Source organism: Rhea americana, unplaced genomic scaffold (assembly GCF_003343005.1).
Source record: "Rhea americana isolate MKP2758 unplaced genomic scaffold, rheAme1 scaffold_75, whole genome shotgun sequence".
Lineage (NCBI taxonomy): Eukaryota > Metazoa > Chordata > Aves > Rheiformes > Rheidae > Rhea > Rhea americana.
In genome coordinates this window covers 2,548,100-2,566,459 of record NW_028186923.1, presented here as the reverse complement: position 1 = coordinate 2,566,459, position 18,360 = coordinate 2,548,100, and the positions used below count along the sequence as shown (strand labels likewise).

The 18,360-nt window shown below is 48.0% G+C and overlaps 1 protein-coding gene across 5 annotated transcripts in view; it reads right to left on the bottom strand.

Annotated features, from left to right (window-relative positions):
- Positions 1–18,360, bottom strand: part of ZBTB7C (zinc finger and BTB domain containing 7C) — a 186,778-nt gene that overhangs the window by 69,803 nt on the left and 98,615 nt on the right. For 4 of the 5 annotated variants that reach the window (XM_085322169.1, XM_085322170.1, XM_085322171.1 and 1 more), the window contains one exon: positions 12,097–12,157. The exons of the other annotated variant lie outside the window; for it this stretch is intronic. The gene's annotated coding sequence lies outside the window, so the exon portion shown is untranslated. The remainder of the gene's footprint in view (positions 1–12,096; positions 12,158–18,360) is intronic. 5 annotated transcript variants of the gene reach the window in all.

The window sequence follows — 18,360 nt, the reverse complement described above, 5'->3', positions numbered from 1 at the left end:
ACTGAGTGGTCAGAAAAGCAGAATCTACTCAAWTATCTCCATCTTAAGCCCACCTTTCATTTCAACAGGAGACTCTATAACAAAGCAGAGTTTAAAAGTAAMACTATTCAAAGGGAATGCTGTCTTCAGGTTTAAAAAAATGCAGAAGCTCAGCAAACTGTGTTAACATCAGCCTAAACAGGTTCAAAAGCAGACCTCACCTTCAGAGTGGGGGGAAAAAATGTCACAGGTTTATACTTCAATTTATTTCTACACATTTAACAAATCAACATTTCCCTCCCATCTTTCTGCCCTGGAGTAGCAGTCACTTCGGCTCAGTTAGCTTTACTCCCAGCTCCCAAAGCCTTRGAGTTATGCTTGACCTTCACTATTGTACTGTTTTAGTTTCCAGCCTCCCTTTGCTTATCCTCCTCCATGGAGCTCTGCCAGACTTTCTCCCTCCCTTGAGACCATCCTTGCTGCTACTTTACTTGGGTTTTAATCACCTTCTACTTTGATTACTGCACTTCCCTCATTTATAGCCTTCCTCTGCGCTGTTCCATCTCACCAGCCTTTTTGGGAGTACCAAATGGTCCAGCCAGATTATTCTCACACTGTAGGAAATATCTGCWCTCTTTTCTTAATTTCTTCCCTACCCTGGAAAAAACTTCAAAGCCACTCTCCTCACTGGCAAAATTCCCTGGAACAAAGCTCCTTGGACAAGGTGAGCAATCTGAAGACCACAAGGAACCTGGCATTACAGCTGAAGGTCAGATCCAGGGTCCACCAATTGTCTTAAACAGCTCAACACCTCAGGCCGATGCAGGAAATCCCAGCTGTGCCTCCAGGAAGATGCTTTCCCAATATCAACTAGTTCAAGATTGTTTAAAATCCTGAAGAAGGAGATTGAATCCCCCCTTCCAAATTGCTGTCTTTCTGCTAATTTATAGTTCTTGCTTTCTTTGCCAGTCACATAAAATATCCAAGCCTTATTTGGGTCTTATTAGTCTCCCAGCTTTGAAGGGATCATGCAGCAGTGAGTTTCACAGACCAACCGCATGGAAAAGCATCTTCATGAACTTGGCTCTTGCCTKAGAAGGCCCCTGGTCAGAAGTGCCCAAGGTACTTTCTCTGTCCTCTCATTCTATTAGAGATGTTATCGCCCTCTTTTCTTTGCCTCTGCTTGGCTTCATGCCTTCCCCCAGCTTTTTCCAGCCTATCTCTCTTTCTCTGCGCTTTTTTCTCTGGCTGGTAATTGTTCTCATTGCCCTTCGCTCACAGATGGTCCTTGGAGAGCTAACTGTTGACATGGTGCCAGCTCTCCTCATTCCCAGCTGCTAAACTACATTAGGAGACAGCTAAAATACATTAGATGCTGCTTCTCCATGCAGGCTAGACTGGGACCAGGCTGGGGCCTCCTGCAACAACCTGCCCGTTAACACCCAGGCCCTTGCTGGAGGAGGGTTTGCTAACAGAGCCCACTCAGCCTTCCTCAGCCACCCAGCTCCCTTAAGCTGTCTGGCTTTACCCCCCTCCACCCTCTTGTCAAGCTACTGAGTCACTTCTCCCCCTCCAAACCTCTCCTTAAAACCTCCCTGCTCGCCTCGGCTTGTATGAGCTTGTCTCAGGAACGCTTGGCGATGTTCCTCATCGAGCGGGGCACTTTTCTCCCCAGGGCAATTCAATGGGGACGTGGGATCAAGCCCGTTTGCCCTGCAAGGGGGCAGACTGAATTGCACAGGCTGGATGAGAAAGTAAAAGCAGTGGGAGGCAGGGAGCAAGGCAGACCAGACAGGAGGCGACTGCAGCTCTTATTTTTTCACTGGACCGAGTTGTTTTTGGAGGCGCAGACACTGGGCTCATTCATGAAGCAGCTAAGTGTTGGGTTTTTGCTGGAAACAATGAATGAGCGAGGATGAGCATCAGCAGGATAAATGACCCTTTTCCTGCTTCCCAAAGCATCTTATTGCTTTCCTAACCTGGAGGCCAAGTGGTTTCGGGGCTCTGCAGAACTCAGCCCCAGCTGAGAGCCTGGCCACTGAGGGGCTTGGCCCCCCTCGTGATCCCCGGGGGAGCCTCCAGTAACCCCAGGGGCGTGCTTGGGAAGGCGCTTATCCCCGAAAAAGGCTTCCTGCTAAAGCCGAGACATCAGGACTCAAACCAAACCCCATCTCCCTGGACGAGATGGTCCAGYACCTCGGCATAAACCCATCCTCCTTCTCCCCCAGCTGGCACCACTGCGCCAGGGCTCCCACGACGAGGTGACGGGCCAACCTCCAYCGCGAATGCACTAGTACCCCGTCTCGCATGGCCACAGTTTTTTGACAGCAAAGAAATTCCAGCTCCCAGCGCCACGAACCTGTCGCTTTTTGCCAGCACGCAATTTACTTTGGAGAGATACAAAGAGAGTGGTTTGACTATCGAGTTCTGCTATCTTAAAATCTATCAGAGGGATACGCTACCTTACACTCCTATACAGGATTAAAGCAGAAGATAAAATGCCATTCCATTATCTATTTATTAAAAGCACCACTTGAACTGCTTTTATTCAGCATACATCTCATACTAAAGAGGCACTCCTTGACTGTGTAAATCAGTGAGCAATTGTATTTTAACGGCCTTCAGAATGGCATTTCCCCACTGTTTTAGATGGACTGTCAGACAGAAAACCTCTTCCCAACCTCACTTATCATAACAGGCACTAGCACCGAGCTCTTTACTGCTCCTGTACCACGGAGACGGACACAAAATGAGCTTGTAAAGCTCACAAAGCATACATCATTCCCACCTTTTACCCTGACGCATGCATGTCTTTAATGACAGATCAAAATAAATAATTTTGTTAGCAGAGGGGAACTATTCTGCTCGCAGTGAGAGACAGGACTTCTGGTACGCAGAGAAATGCAGACTGTGCCCCCAGCCAGCTGAGCCTACTATTCTGCAGTAAGCAGCTCCCACAAAACCTGAAAGGGTGAAGCTACCTAAATATACCAGTTACTTGGGGGAATATTTTTGTCTAAATTGAAGAAATGATGCCAAATTTTCAAGAAAAGATTTCAGGTGTGAATAACAACATCTGTGAACAAAAACAAAAGCTGTTGTGTTGCCTCTGATTCACCAGAACTGGAAAATACAGAAATAAGTTGGATTTCTTGGGGGAGAATTTTTTTTCCACCACAAGAAACATTCCCCTCTTTTTTTCCAAGGCTCTGTTGCTTTTGGTAGAAAGATATTCTGTTTTATTTAAATGTTTTGATGAAGAAACTTGGAGTAACAGTACTGATGAGCTGTTTGTGATTTAACTAAAGCACTGATGGAAGACAAGCACTGCACGCTTGATCCTGCGCTGTGGAAGTCAATGGAGGCTTTGCCATTTCCATGAACAAGTCTCACATCTGTTGACAACAGGTGAGAGAGATGTACCCGCGTGCACATGGAAGGCTACCTCATGCCCCAACTATTGACTGGAAACCATCTGAGATAGATAGAGAGATAGAAAGCAAGAAAGGAAGGAAGGATGGACAGACAAAAAGGGGAGAGGATGGAGCCATAATGCTCTAACATGCTGACACCAGTGAGGCAGCAGACACCACAGCCACAGCTGAGGTCCTGCCCAGCTCACACGGCAGCCCACCAAAGAAGGCCCCCCAGGTACAAACAGCAGCAAATTCTCCTTTTGCTAAGAGACACAGGAGCCCTGCCCTGCCCCTCTGCCATAGCCGCAGTGTGTGATCCAGGCACACACAGCAGCAACTGCAGCAAACTTGACCTGGGCCTCCCTTCTTTCCCTGCAGCCTCCCACCAACACCTCTTTGGGTTGGCTGGGAGGTTGCTGCCCCGTGCTCCTTCAGCACCATTCGTAATGCAGCGTCACAGGCTCTTTTCTGCCCCTGTAAGACACTTGCTAGCTGCAGATGAACTGGAGCACTGCCTTTCTAACCAAGGGCTGTGGTCTACTGTCATCTCCTCGCCTGCAAGGACAACCAACCAGCTGCTTCACACAACCCAGCGGGCCCAGGGCTACTGCCTTGCCTTACGTGATTAGATACCAGCAGTTGTGGGCAGTGGGATTTCAGTAAACTAGGAAGCTAGCCATAATGGGACTGATTTCCTTGGTCACTGAAAGACTAATCAAACTTACCGTCATCTTTGTCAAGACAAACCGAAGGGGGAACAGGCTGTGGTGCTGTTCGCATCCCCACGTGCATGCTCAAGGCAAGCCATTGTGTTTCCTAGACCTGTAACCACATGCACCTCCAGCATCACAGGTCTAATCTGGTGGCTACTGCTTTACTCACCTTGACACCAATTAAAATGGTTTTTGGTAGAGTTAAACTCTAACAGGGTTGACAAAGATCATTTCAAACTGCAATTTCTTCAAGTCTCAGTCTGCTTTAGCCCATGACCTTCTCGGCAGGATCTCCCTTCAGAGCAGCAGCCCCAAACAGGAGCTGACAGTGTTTAGAAACCTTTTGAACCAGCACTGAGCTCCCTTGGGTACTTCAGGGAGGATTTCTCCTAATGGCATGCAAACTCCCCAGCTCTGACAGCCACGCTGTTGGCCTGCCTGGGAGGGAAACAGCACCCATCCCCTCCATTCAGCAGTGTGAAAGGTCACCGGGGAAGGTGCACTTGTCACCAGGAATAAACTGCTACATGGAAGTTGTGTCACATCTTTTTTTTCTCAGGGATGGAGCCAGAGCCAGCTGAAGTCAGTGAAAAAGATCTCCTGATGCTGATGGAGTCTGGATCTGTCTCTAAGTACTGGTGAGGAATGTGGCATAGAAAGTAGTGAAAATTGCTCATAACTGACATGAGTTGTAACAGCTGGCATGGATTATGCCCTGGGACATACCTAGGGTACGTATCCATCTACATGGACATGCAAATCAGTCCTGTCCCATGACTACATGGTCTAGAAAGTATCATTTTCCCGGTCAAGCTGCTTAAGTAACTCCTTCTCTTTCCTTTTACAGAACATCTTATTCTAAAGCTACTCTGAAACAAGAAGCATCAACAGCCCTGTGCAGATTGGGCTTAAGGGCTGCAGCTCAGTAAAGGGTGAAAAATTCCCTGACTGCTTCTGGGATGCTAACATTTCCAAGAGGAATACACAGGTTTTCCCTATTTTACTGTCTTTGCATAATAGGATGGCAGTAGAGGAGATCTGGCTTCTCTCCACTTCAGAGAGCTAAGCAGGAAAAGGATTACAGCAAAGGTGACACGTCCAGAAGAGAGGCAAACACTGTCTGCTCTGCTCGTAGGAAGAAACCAGAATCAGCCAGCGGCGATCCCTACTTGATTACCCGGGTTGGTGATGTCCTAGGCACCCGGGCATGGACCAGGGAGCCTGCTGCAAGCCCAACTCTCAGCATGTAGCAGCTGGTAGACAAAAGCAGCCAGCACCAAAATTACACAGGCAGAGGTGGCCCTGTACAACGGGCTGGAGAGCCCATGTCCAGCTCCTCTCTGCCCCCTCTCTGAAACGTAGGTTGAGCCACAAAGTGACAGCACTAGCAGAGCTGCCTCTGCCCACCCAGGTGCTTCCAGCACCATATCAAAAATTAAATCGAAGCAATAAAAATTAAAAGAGAAGTAATATGGAACATAAAAAACACAAGCATAAGACTAAAAAGCTCCCGGATGCCACAGTATCGTTAAGGTAGGGCATGAACCTCCCCTTGCAGTGCTGCCAAATACCTTTTCCACAGGAAATTATCCTCATTTCTGATTGTCATCGTCAAATGGTGCCAAACACGGGCCAGACGTTCATAGCCTGGCTCATCTGCAGGTAGCAGAGTAGAGCAGACACCGTTTCTTTACAAGCTCTCCTGCCCCAGCCTTGCGGCATCTGATGAGTTCATAACTCAAGGGCATCTGCCTCCATCCCAAGTGTCTGCTGTCCTTCCACCGCAGCTCCTGTGGCCGCTTCTGCTGCCACAGAAACACAGGTCCCACAGAAACAGCAGCCCCAGCAGCAGCATTTTAATGGGATGGAGCGGGAAGGGGGGGGTTGGTTTTGATTCGTTTAGACACAAAGCTGAACTCTCTGAGATTTTAATCCCCACTGGGGCCGACGTGAAGCCCAGAGGTCCGCTCCCTCGTCAAGTGTCACTGCCCACCTGCACCAGCCCCCGGCTGCCAGCTCGACCCAGGCGGCCCATTAACATTCCCTTCGTCTTGTAAATATTGCTTGAGCAGCTCTGCCAGCCTCCTGGCCTCAATTAATTGTGGCCTGGGGGAGAAGCAGATAAGAGAGCACTAAAATTTAACTACGTCTCCACAGATGGTAAAAATAAAGTTTGATGTGACAAGCGAGGGCAGCAGGGCCTGGCGCAGGCACTCGCGGCGAGGAGGAGCAGGGGCGAGGAGGCAGGTGAGCCGGCCCTGCCACAGCTTTCTCTGCAGCCCTGCAGCCAGCTCAGGCCACCAAGTTTTGCTGGAGCCTGTTTGGCTGATAGCGAGATAATTATTTCTGTAGCCCTGCCTGGTGTCTCGGCTTCTCTTTCCTTGACACCCTTCACAATTGATTCCCTGAAGGGCGACCCAACTCCCTACCACCACCCAACTGTGGCTTTCTCTTCCCACCCAAACGTCCTCATGGAAAGGCCAGCCTGCAGGAGAGGAGWCCCAACTGCCCTCATCTCCCATCACTTGAGGGGATTTGCAGAAATTTGGCATTTCATGGGATTTGACTCTTCGGGGAAAAGCCTGCTCAGGAGCAGGTACGTTGACGAGCAAAAGCTCCGCTCTTCTCTCTCAGCCCTCCTTCCTACAGTACTGCTGCCTGAAGTCCTGGAGACAGCCCAGCCTGGGCTCTTCAGGTCAAGTTCAGTCCCATTGGTCTCAACAGGACGGACTTCCCATCAGTCTGACTCAGATCAGCCTCTAAGCCTCTTGACCTGAGATGAAATTTGGGCTTGCACACTCTGCAGCCCTGAAGCCCCCCTGCAGCCTTACTGGTTACGCAGACCACTGCATGRGAAACCACCATGTTTCTGGGCATGACCCTTTCTCTAGCAAACCAAGCAATTGCAGGAAGAGTTTCAGGCTCCAAACCGCATCTTCAGCATCAGCAGTGACACCAAAGATGTAACCGGTGCCTTCAGCACTGTGCCAGGCTCCCAACTCCTGCCGCAAAGAGCAGCAGGTCATTGATAGTGTGGCCCAGGCTCTGTCCAAAGCAAAAAAACAGCGATTTGGCTGGAACAAAAGCAAGGGCCACACAGATAGTTTTTTTCTTTTTTCTTTTCCCAAGATACCACTAAATTCCACGAGCCTTACGGTGCCTTGGCCCCTCGTGCCGACAGATGCCTCAGCATCCCGCGAACAAACTGTTACAGTGCGTCGCTAGCGACGCTTTCAACATCGAGGAACAAAAGGCTGCGGTGGGGAGGGGAATGGTGGGAAACCTTACGGGCTCTCGAGCTTCATTTGAGACCTGGTGTTTGCAGCACGCTCTACATTTCATCTTTTCATAAGTAACTCTCACCAGGAAACATGACAAAGAGGGGGCATTTCAAGGCAGAAAAGTTGGTCTCCAAATGCGATTTTTTTTTTTTTAAAAAAATCTTTCGTTAGCAACTCTTCTGGGGAGCGAATCCTGCAGAGGCAATACAGTGCAATGTGCACTCCTAAATTAGTTTCCAGGCACTTGGGACGCTTTTATTATTCATTTCCTCCAAATATTAGGTAATGCCTTTCGCCCCTTTCAAAGTCTGTACGAGGGGGCTTTGATGCATTGTGCTACTTGAAAGTTGCAGGCCTAAAGAAGYGTTTCTTTTAAGTCCCCTCTTTTATCAAGCATATTCTGTTCTGTTCACTATAATGCACACAATAGCATAAGAGTCTTGACCTGCTTCACGTCTGATGGGCTGAAATCTCAGATGCACAGGATAAAACAGCCATTCCCAGCAATACAGCTTAAACACTTATGGCTCTATTCAGGCAAATATTACCCAGGGGTCTGCCACGCCACTGAAAGCTGCAGAAATTGGCTCCGCAGACGGCTGACCAATTCAGCACTGAGAAACGACCCTGCTACATTAGCTCCCCTTTTCATTTCACCCAGGCGAGCTGGGGTCCGGCGGTAACGGCAGCAGGAGGCGAGAGCCAGCTGAAGCCAGATTCGTTTGCTTTTTAAAAAGAATTTTGCGCGTGTGACCATGAATGTCATTAGGCGGCTCTGCAAAACAGGCACGGTCCCGCCGCTAGAGCACCGCCGCAGAARTCCGCCTTTTCTGTCTTACGGCTTCGTGGGAGCTGGGTCGCCTCCGCTGTCTTTCAGGGAGCCCAAGCAAAATTTCTAATGGCTAAAACACTACGCCCAGCTCCGACAGGGATATAAGCCTCCGTTACAGCTTTACGACTGGCCTTTGGTGAATCACTTCACAGCTTCCTGCACCAGTTTTCCCCAGGTGCAAACTGGAAGCAACAACATTTCTAGTTCTATAGTATTTCTCCTTTTTTTTTCTGTTTACACTATGAATTTACTAGTACAGAGCTTGCGTCTGTCCAGTAAAGTGCAGGACCTAGGATGCTAAGTGAAATTCGTCCATACAAGAGCAAATATGTTTCAGTACGAAATGAAATAGATTTTTTCTCCCCTTTAGACAATTGCACTGACATGTTTCTACAGAAGTACCAGACTGATGTTTTCAGATATTAATCTGCTTTTATCAGTGTAAAAATAATCTTTCTACATTGAACTAGAAGAGATGTTTTAAAGGGCAATTTTGAAACACAGGGGTAAAATTCAACGCAAGGCCTGAAGGGCTCCTAAATGGGATTGAAGCCTTGCGCATTCTTGGCTGCTTGAATTTGCCTTGCATGTCTTATGTCCCAGAAGCAAAAGATGTCTCTACATCTAGGAGGATCCCGAAAGGAGTGAGCAGCCTACACAGGGAGATGTTCACAACAGAGACGGGTCTGTCTTTGTGATACCCCTCACCCTGGTGCTCCCTGTTATCTCCCCACCTGTAATCTCATCTGCTCAGCCTAAAACGAATGTAAGACTCTTGACAACAGTTCCCACCACCACATTACCCCTAGAAGACCATTTCTCAGCCTGTGTAAAAGGGAAGAAACTGGTTTTGCACGAGCCTCTCGTTGACACCTATATTCACACCACTCTCACATGACAACAGCAAGAGATACAGCAGAAGGTCTTGACCCTGTTGGGTGGGACATGTGTGGCTGCAGCCCTTGGCTCCGCTATATGTCATCTCAACAGGACTAACTCTGAAAGAGCAGATCTGATGGACAGGAACACGGGGAACATGGTCTCCAGGCCCACATGCCTCTTCCAGGATGCTGCAGTACTGGGGGCCCGGTTCCCCAAGGGGCTGAGCATCTCTCAACCTCCTCTTATTGCCAATATAGTGGTGGGATGTCGGTGTATGGCTGGGAGCCAGGCACAAAATCCCTCTGAACTGGCCTCCTCTAAAAGAGAAGGCAGTCTGGAAAACTGTGACAAAAGACCTTTACAGGATCACACCTTGAAGTCAGCCCAACCTGAGCGTTGGTCACCTGCAGCAAATGTGAACATAAAAAAACTTTCCTGTAGAAACTCTGGCCAGGTGGTTACTCTCTAGTTAGCAGCTCATCAACCTGATACATACGGAGCAAGATACACAGCTGCTTCACACTGCAGAAGGGTTCAGCCTCGGCTGCAAATACTGTAGCCTAAAGGTACCAGAAATAACAAGTGGTTATGAGAAAGTCTCAGCTCTCACATTACCAATCTGGTTAGGAGGCTTTTCAGAAGCCATCTTAAGTATCCTTATTAAAATACAATCAAGACAGCCCGGGGTTTTGTCCTATGCGTGGCTGGTGCCGAGCTACTGAGCTAGCCTGCTGGAGGCAAGTTGACAGGTCATTATTTTGTGTCCTACAAATTCTGTGAGCTGATAAGGAAACTCCAACAATTTGATGGTTTATCAGTTTGTAGGTTGGAAAAGGAAATTATTTGAATTGAGATAACGATTCTATTCCTTTCTAGCAAATTAGAGGTTTTGCTTCTCATGGGGACTCTGGCAGAAGCAGATCCAGGATAGGGATGGGACCGATCGCACACTAGTCAGCAGAAAGATGCTGCCGCAGCCAACTCAAATGTCTGTACAAATTGTAGGGAGACCGAAACTGCTCCTTTGAGAGAAAAAAAAAAGAGAGAGAACAAGATTGCAGGAGAAACAAAATCTATTTGTAAACCCCAGGCAAAGTCAACACGAGGAAGCCCGAGTAGGAATGCAGAGATGATAATAGAACCTGATGGATAGTTCACAGAATTACCAGATACCATCCAAGTCAAATATGCCGAGCAGCCAATTATTTAATGCTAAGTGCAGTGCAAACGCATGTTTAATAAGCTGAATCACTTCAGGATTTTAAGAGCTCTGCTTCTTTCAGCGAAAGGGACAAAACCTCAGCTGATGGAAATGAGAAAAGTCATCCCCCATGCCAGCATTATAAAAACCCTTCATAATTTTGTACCAGAGCCTCAGATACTTGCTGGCCCTTCTGTCCCCTGAGACACTGGCAGGTATCTCCATCTTTGCCAGACAGGAGAGGATGAGGTGTATGGAGATGAAATGCAGCTGCATTTTGGGAGCTGCTGAGCGCCTTGGGGGGCACGGCTCAACACCTCTCACCTTGCTGCCACGGACAGCGCTGAGCCACACCGCCGTGCCACCGTGCACCGGCGCTGCGGATGGCCTTCCAGGCTGCTTTGTTTACAGGCAGGCAAGTTTTTGCTCTCGGGAAGGCATGCTGAGTTATTTTCTAGCTGATTGCAGAGAGGCAACAAGGAGAGAGTGGGAGGTGTGGGAGCAACAGAGGAGTTTGGGCTCTGCTTCGGCCCCTGATTAGTCTGTTTTGGAGTCAGTGTTGTGCATCACCTCTCAGGCTTTTCTGCTCGGAGGGCTGCCAGGAAGACCCGGGGCTCTCCTCATGGCAGCTTTGCAGTGCTGACTGCAGCAGGGGACATCATTATTGCTTCCTGTCTGCCTGTGCCAGGATGTGACCCCACAGGCACCCAATCCTCTTCCCACATGCAACCAACTACAGCTGAGATGCCGAAGCCCAGTGTCACTTGCACTCCCCATACAGTCAGAGGACAAAAATGAGCTTCTACCTCATCCCAGGGTTGATGTCTAAACTAGATCAGATGTAACTTGAGCTTGTCTCTGCCTGTGACACCTCTTCCTCTTGGAAGCTTACACCTATACTCCACGCACATGATGTAAGTCTTAAAACCCACATTTCCCCATGATCCGCTGAGTATCGCCAATGCTCCTGCACATTTGCATAGTCCAGGATACTATATTGCCAAAAGCATAAGGTTAAGGTGCCCCTCATGCACCACATACAAGACATGAGAAGTTGGCCCACCAAGGGGAACTGCAGGTACTCAAAGCACAGCTCTGCCAAAGATTTGACCAGCACAAACAAGGCAGTCACCCACTTGAAGTTTGTGTAGAAAATCTCCCATCTGATGCGAAGGAAGACAACTCAGTTCAGCACAACCAACTCAGGATCTGGCTCAGGCATGCTTGAGCCAGCTTACCAGATAAAAAAGGAGGCTCCTTTCTTCCTGTTCAAGACCACTAGGCAGACACCCAAGCCACAGCCTCCTGTGCGACAGCTGCAGAAAACAGGTCTGGGGAGGACCTTGAAATGTCACCCAGATCACACCCCTGTGACTGGGTCTGCACCRGGGCCAAGCACAACAAAAGCCAAAAGCACTCAAAGTATTCATTAGCAAATATTGTTGCTCAACATACTCCTGTACAGCTGCTAAAATATCTGCYGTCTTCTCTTTCCAGTACTGCAGCATAAAGAACACACAAACTTCTGTCTTCTACAGATTTACAAAAGGAGCAGTTAGCAGTTCTGTCATTTATAACAGAAGAGAATCATATTTTTGTTAAATTTGACCAACACTGCAAACTGCCCTGATCTCAACTCCTGCAGAAGTCCCTAAAACCTGAAGATCAGACCTCAAGACAYCAAAAAGGCCTCAGGACAACACTGTCCTACTTCTCAACTTGTCTTGTTTCCTGAGAGCAACCAACTCTCCCCATAAAAYCACAAGCTGCGCAGGCAGGAACACAGACTCACCGTTACCCTTTTCTTCGTTTCAAATCTCAGACAATTTTCCGTTGGCGCCTTTGAGCATTTCCTGAGAAACAACAGAAAGAAAAAGGTTTCATGAGATCCAGAACTGAGCTTCATCTGTTTCAAGAGCCTGCACTGGAGAAGCCTTCTGCTGTCTTCTGCACTAGTTACCTCATGAGAAACCACATAAATAGGCCTGTTCCTGCTCTTCCGTTAGGTCCACCACAGCCACTGCCTGTGGCTACTACAGAGGCCCTAGCTCAAATCGTGCCTGGGCAGCAACCCCGACCAGTGGGGGCCAGAGCTCTCTGGGCCATGTCGGAGTTACTTCTGATTTATGTTGCTACATGAACTAAGACCAGGCCCTCAAACCCTCCTGTTCTTCGCCCCAACCTCACAACCTCTACTCYGAAGGTACCAGCCTGCTTCATACCACACTTCCACAGGCAGTTCATCTGATTCTTGCCTCCTTCACGCCCCGCACCTAAACTGGCAGGCCTATATCATGAAATCCCTTAGCAACACCATGTCATGAATGCAGAGGTGCAAACCCAATCCACCTTTCACCTGTAACACATCTTTTCCTACAGCAGCTGGGAGATGAACAGTCTGGAAACAGATCCTCTCCAAGCAGCACTGGCAGGTTCACCGGTCCCACCCCCTGTCAGCTGAATGTTACTGCATTGTCCCTGGGGGGTTATCAAGTTTCTGTGCCYTCCTAAATGCACAGCTCGGTTCTCCAGAGGTGTCAGCAGCAAGCCCACGTGCTGCACACATCAGGCCCAGCAGGGCAAGGTCCAACACAGGCACCACCTCAAATCCTGCCAATATAAAGGCCTCCTTCTGTCTTAACTTAGGCTTTGTTTGGAAAAACTAAAAACTCAGGTTAGGTGAATATRACTATATTCAACAACTACTAGATTAGGTAATGAGATATGCTGATGGCCAGTAACACAGGCTATGGGGTGATTCACAAGAGACAAGGTGGACACTTGCTGGACTGGCAGTGGGCAGGCATCAGGCAGTAGATGAAGGATTAGCAGAATAGTGGTTTGGGGGTCTCAATCCCATTTAATCCCAGTGTTGGGGTGTGAGCTTGCTGCCAACAGGCAGTTGCCAGATTCCCCTGGGGCAAGAACCGCTCTAGCTACAATTGCCTGTTGGCAACCCCAAATCTCCTGGATACAGGGAGAGAGAACCAGTATGGCAGCTGCAAATGCAGACCGGCTTGTGCTGCAGCTGGAGGGTAGCATGTAGCCAGTCACACATGGTAAACGAGGGCATAATTGGAAATTGCTTCTATAATTCAGCAGTCAGATGGACAAGTGTTATCTGCATGCAAAAGAAGCAATGAGCTCACTACCAAGTACATTCTCCCCAAACTGGCACCATCAGCTCACACCTATGACTGTATCCTGCTCACACCTGCTCTTAAACCTGGATTTGAACCTGAATTTCTGCTGGGGTCAATGAGTTCCTAACAATTAATGAAACCTATGAGAAAAAAAGAGATTTCTCTGCCAAGACTTCATGGAGTGCRGTCAACTGGGAATCACTCAACATGAGAAAATAGTCATTTATTGTGTGTAGTCTCTGAATTTGCAGTGTTTGACATAGCCAGAGCAAATGCAGTTCACTCCCATTTGGTAAATTTTACATGAGAAGATTGAAACAAATGCTAGGAGACATACGTTATCACAGGTCAGCTGGAGCTGGARACGCAGGCTCCTCTTCCTGGGGTCTCTGAACACTTTGTGACTGACTCAACCGCTCGAGCAGTTCAGTGGCTCCTTCTCCAGGCAGCCTTCTGCATGGCTTTCCCAGGAGGAGGCTCCATAAGCACGAGCCTGCACTATCGCACAGATGACATGGGCAACTGGGGACTCTCTCCCACCCACTTCTTTGCTTTAGACTGAGGGTGCACCCACCCCAAACTYGGGTCAACCTTCAGGACTCATAGGAAGGTGCAAACAACATTCTTCAAGTCAGATCTACACCTGGGTTGTTGTGCCAGAACAGGGCAATCACGGGTCCCTTACCCCTGCAACCGTTTCATTAAACTGGTAAGATAATTGCAGTGTTTGTACATTCAAAGAGTGGAGAAAGAACACAAGTACTAATCTGTGATGGCCTGTATTTTTCCTTTTCATGCAGCTAAGACCATCAATATAAGGATATTTAGGCAGCAAATACGGCATGGAGTACCGGTGACTTTTATAGCATATACTGCCTTGCACAGCAGCCTGGTGACAACGGAAACCCAGGCTGGCCAGGCTGCGGGGGCTGTGATCGGCCCCAAGAACAGGACTTCTCTGTGGCTAATGAGTCCATCTGCGTTGAGAGCATCCAGCTGCTCTGACCTTGTGCACTTAAGCCTGACCTCCTTCCTTAGCCCTGTCCCCAGTTCAGATCATTAGTTGATGAGTAACTACCTCTGCCGAGGACTAATGGCTCGTTTGCTGCTAAACAGCCAAAAGTGATCAGCAAGGGGGCAAAGAGCTTAATGCAGGCTACTGTCAACACGTCCACGTGGGTGTGCGCTGTTGTCATTATTTTGGGCAAAATTCCCAGTGAAGCCTGCAAATACCTGCAACGCCCTGGCTTCACGCCCGAGATCATCAGCAAAAGCTTGGTCTCCCTGAGGTCAATGCACAACCTCCTCCCCGTGTCAGGGCAGGATCTGGCACTACACTTTTCTCAAGCAATGTTGGGCTTCAACTTTAACTTCTACTTAAAGAAGCTGGCTCTTCTCTCAAGAGACAGAGGCCTGCATTGCGGCTTCTAACTGTGGCAAGGGGAACTCAGGGACACAACAGCTTGCAACATGACATCTAAAATCACTGTTTAAGGCTCAGGAGAATCCTCATGGGATGAGGCTATAAATGGGAGTCACTGGGGTAGATAACGGCTGGGCCTGAATTACAGCTTCATTAACCGACTGCCATGGAGAGGTGCCTCAAGAACAGGACCTGAGGACAACCACACTCATGACATACCCTCTGAGCCAGCAAAGACAGAAACTGAAGAAAACGCCTCAGCAGCATTTTCCAAATAGGACGGTTCATCGCGGCCAGCAGCCCAGGCCTCCTTCTCGCATTCCCCAAATGCACGCGAGATGAAAGCTACAAAGCAAACAGGCTTGCATGTGGCTTTTGTCTCAGCCACAAGGTCCCTTTTAGCTTCTTGGGTTGGTTTCTAGATGAATCCAACACACCCTCCTAGATATGACCTAAGGTTTCTAATTACCCTCCTTGACTGCATCACTAAGATGCCACATCAGCTTACCCGTGAGTCTGCTCACTGCCTTGCCTTCAGCAGCCAGGCTATGGGTGCACGCCGCAKGGGAGACAGCCTGATAAATCTGCAGCAGACCCTGACACAGACGGTAGGATTCAGCTCTCAGACATCGAGATTTGGGTGCCTGATCCTGTGTTGGATTTAGTTGCCTAAACAAACCTTCCCATCGTCATGTTAGACTCCCTAGGTGATCCAAGGCCCCCTGCATGGGACTGATGGATCTGACATTGGACCTGCACCTTGCTAGATTGACAGCTGGAGCCTAAGTAGGATGCCTTAGGGTAAAACTAGACACATACATCTAGCAACTGAATAATGAGCTGCATGTCTACATGTGTGCTGGCGAGCTCACTGTCTAAGCTCTTACCTCAGTCAATGCAGTCGGTGGTATCTGCAGAGCAATTCAGTTACTCAAATATCACTATCTACTTTGGGGTGAAACACCCTCCAGACTCCACAGACTGTGCTGGGCAAAAATCCACTGACTGTAATGGGAGATTAGGCACCTAGTTCATGCCTTAATCTTCTACTGCAGCCCACCTTGAGCTCCTGGTCCGAGTTTCGATAGCTCCAAAATTAAATTAATTTGTATTAGAAGAGGGTGCCCTTCAGCATTGCATTCTCAGGCCTGCACTATGATATAGCATAGTGGAACAGCTCCAGCTCACAGAGTTGCAGAACGGTTACAATGTTATGTATATCCTGGATAGTACCATCAAAAAAAAAAAGAAATTTGACAAAGAAGAACGTTGAGAAAGAACTCATAAAAAACTGAGAAAGAACAACTGATACCCAAACCTATGTCAGGAATCATTCCCCAAATGGAATTTGTTGTCCAGTTTTTAAATAAACTTCTAAGTTGTTTCCAAACACCCTTTGTTAAACTGGAAAGCAGAGGCTGCTAAAGGCTGTATTACATTCAACCTCAATCAGATATTATTTTAAACCATCTAGGACTTTTGTGATTAATTTTCTCACCTTCTTGACATCACCTGAAAGCCAAACACTGTAAAATGCCTTTCCTGCAATTCAGCTTTAACTAATCAGCCTAGGTCTGGGGACCAGAGCTCATCTCAAGAGTTCCCCTCCTGATTAGGTGACCTCAGGCTCTTTCCAGAGGACTCTGCCCACTTCCTTAATATTCTCTCAAGAGTCTTTGACCCTACCTTCCCATCAAGATGCATTCAGGAGAGCCTACCTTAGTGCATCARTAAGGTGCCACAATCATTTTCTAGCAGGCTTAATAACTATGAGCAAGGTAGGGAGCTACAGGCAAACCCTGCCAGGCTGTCAGACAGGAATGAGGGTGAGACCTGGCTTCAGCACAGACATGGAGAAAACTGCCGGTTTTGGAATAATCCTCTTTCCAGCCACTTGGCTTTATGTCAAGATATTGAAATGCTGAGTGGAAAGGAGACACCTGGAGTCACACTCTTCTCACTGAGCATTAGGTATGTACAGAACAATGCCTGCATCCGAGCTGGCTTGCAAGATCCCTTCACAGGCAAATGAGGGGAGCTGCAAGATCCACCTGACCTGTGCTAGACATCTATCTAAGGAAAAAAGGAAATTCTCCATTTGAAACTGCACTTATTTATCTCCACCAACTCTAACAGGAGTTTGGACCACTACTGCAGAGGTGGTCACAATCCACGCATCTAAATGTGGACAGACAAATTCCATCCAGCCAGAAAAAGTCTGCTCTGCTGAAAACCCAATTTCTCTCAGCTAACAGAGCAATTTCAGAGCCTGAACCTCACTAAAAGTCCATGTTATCCCCAATGACAGTGTCCTTGAGAAGTCCATTGGCATCAAGGTAACCAAGTCACTGAAGTCCGGTCGGAAAATCCCACCCATTTTGCAAATGCAAAATTCTGCCACACATGAGGGTTTCATTGCCTGGCGGAGTTCTTGTGGTGACTATTGCCATTTTTAATGGAAACTCCTTTTTGTGTATAGAGAAAAGGTGCTTTGGCTCGTGGGCTCAGGCCGGTAGCCAYGTGGGTGGGTGAGAGCAAGACCTGCAGCAACCATGGGGGCACCATGCAGGCATGRTGCTCTTCTGTGCAGAATTGAGAGCAGGTCTCTCAGGAGATGGCTCAGCTCCCCCAAACCAGGGAGAGGAAAGTGAGTAAATGCAAGAGATACTGAGGAGGAGTGTCCCGGATGTGTCTCTCTGCTCACATCCTTTCCCATTTATAGCCACAATTTTCCCCTCCCTGTGTAAAAATGGAAATAATGATCTCAACTGCTTTTGGAAAGTGTTTTGAATCTACAGATGAAAAGTGCTAGATAAGATCTTGTTGCACTGTTATAATAATGGAGGGAGAGGGAAAGCCGCTAGGAGAAGTTGAAGGGGGAAAACCCCATGTAATAAATAATAGTCTATAAATTATATATGTCGAATGCATTAAAAAACCAATCCTCCGAGCAGCAGCTGCTTCATTCTTTATTGTTGATAGCATCAATATAACAGGGGAAATTACCACCTTGTGTTCTGCAACACATCACACTGACTTTCCTTTAAAAACTCTAATGTACCCTGATTGCAAAGTCAATTTAAAATTTACCATAAAACACAGAATCTCGTAAACTTTACAACCTCAATCACACTCACTCAGTGCTTTTGCTGAGCTCAAATGCACAGGCACCTGCTTTGCTCTCCAACACAGATATACGATGACATGCTACAGACAGCAGATGGGCGAGCAGACCAGGCCATTACAACGCGAATCTGCCTGCTGCCAATTACAGCCACTCCGGTGGAAAAAAACAGAAAGTCAGTTTGGAAAATGAGCTGGCAAAGGAGGATGGTGGAAGTACCCTTTGAGCTCCACAGGACAGTTTACCCTACATATTGGCTCTTATTTCTAGCACGATGAAAAATAGCCGAGTTAGAATCAAGTTTGACGAGACCTTGAGCGCAGCTGGGGAATTTCAGTGCCTTGAAAGCCCCATGCTGTGGTCAGA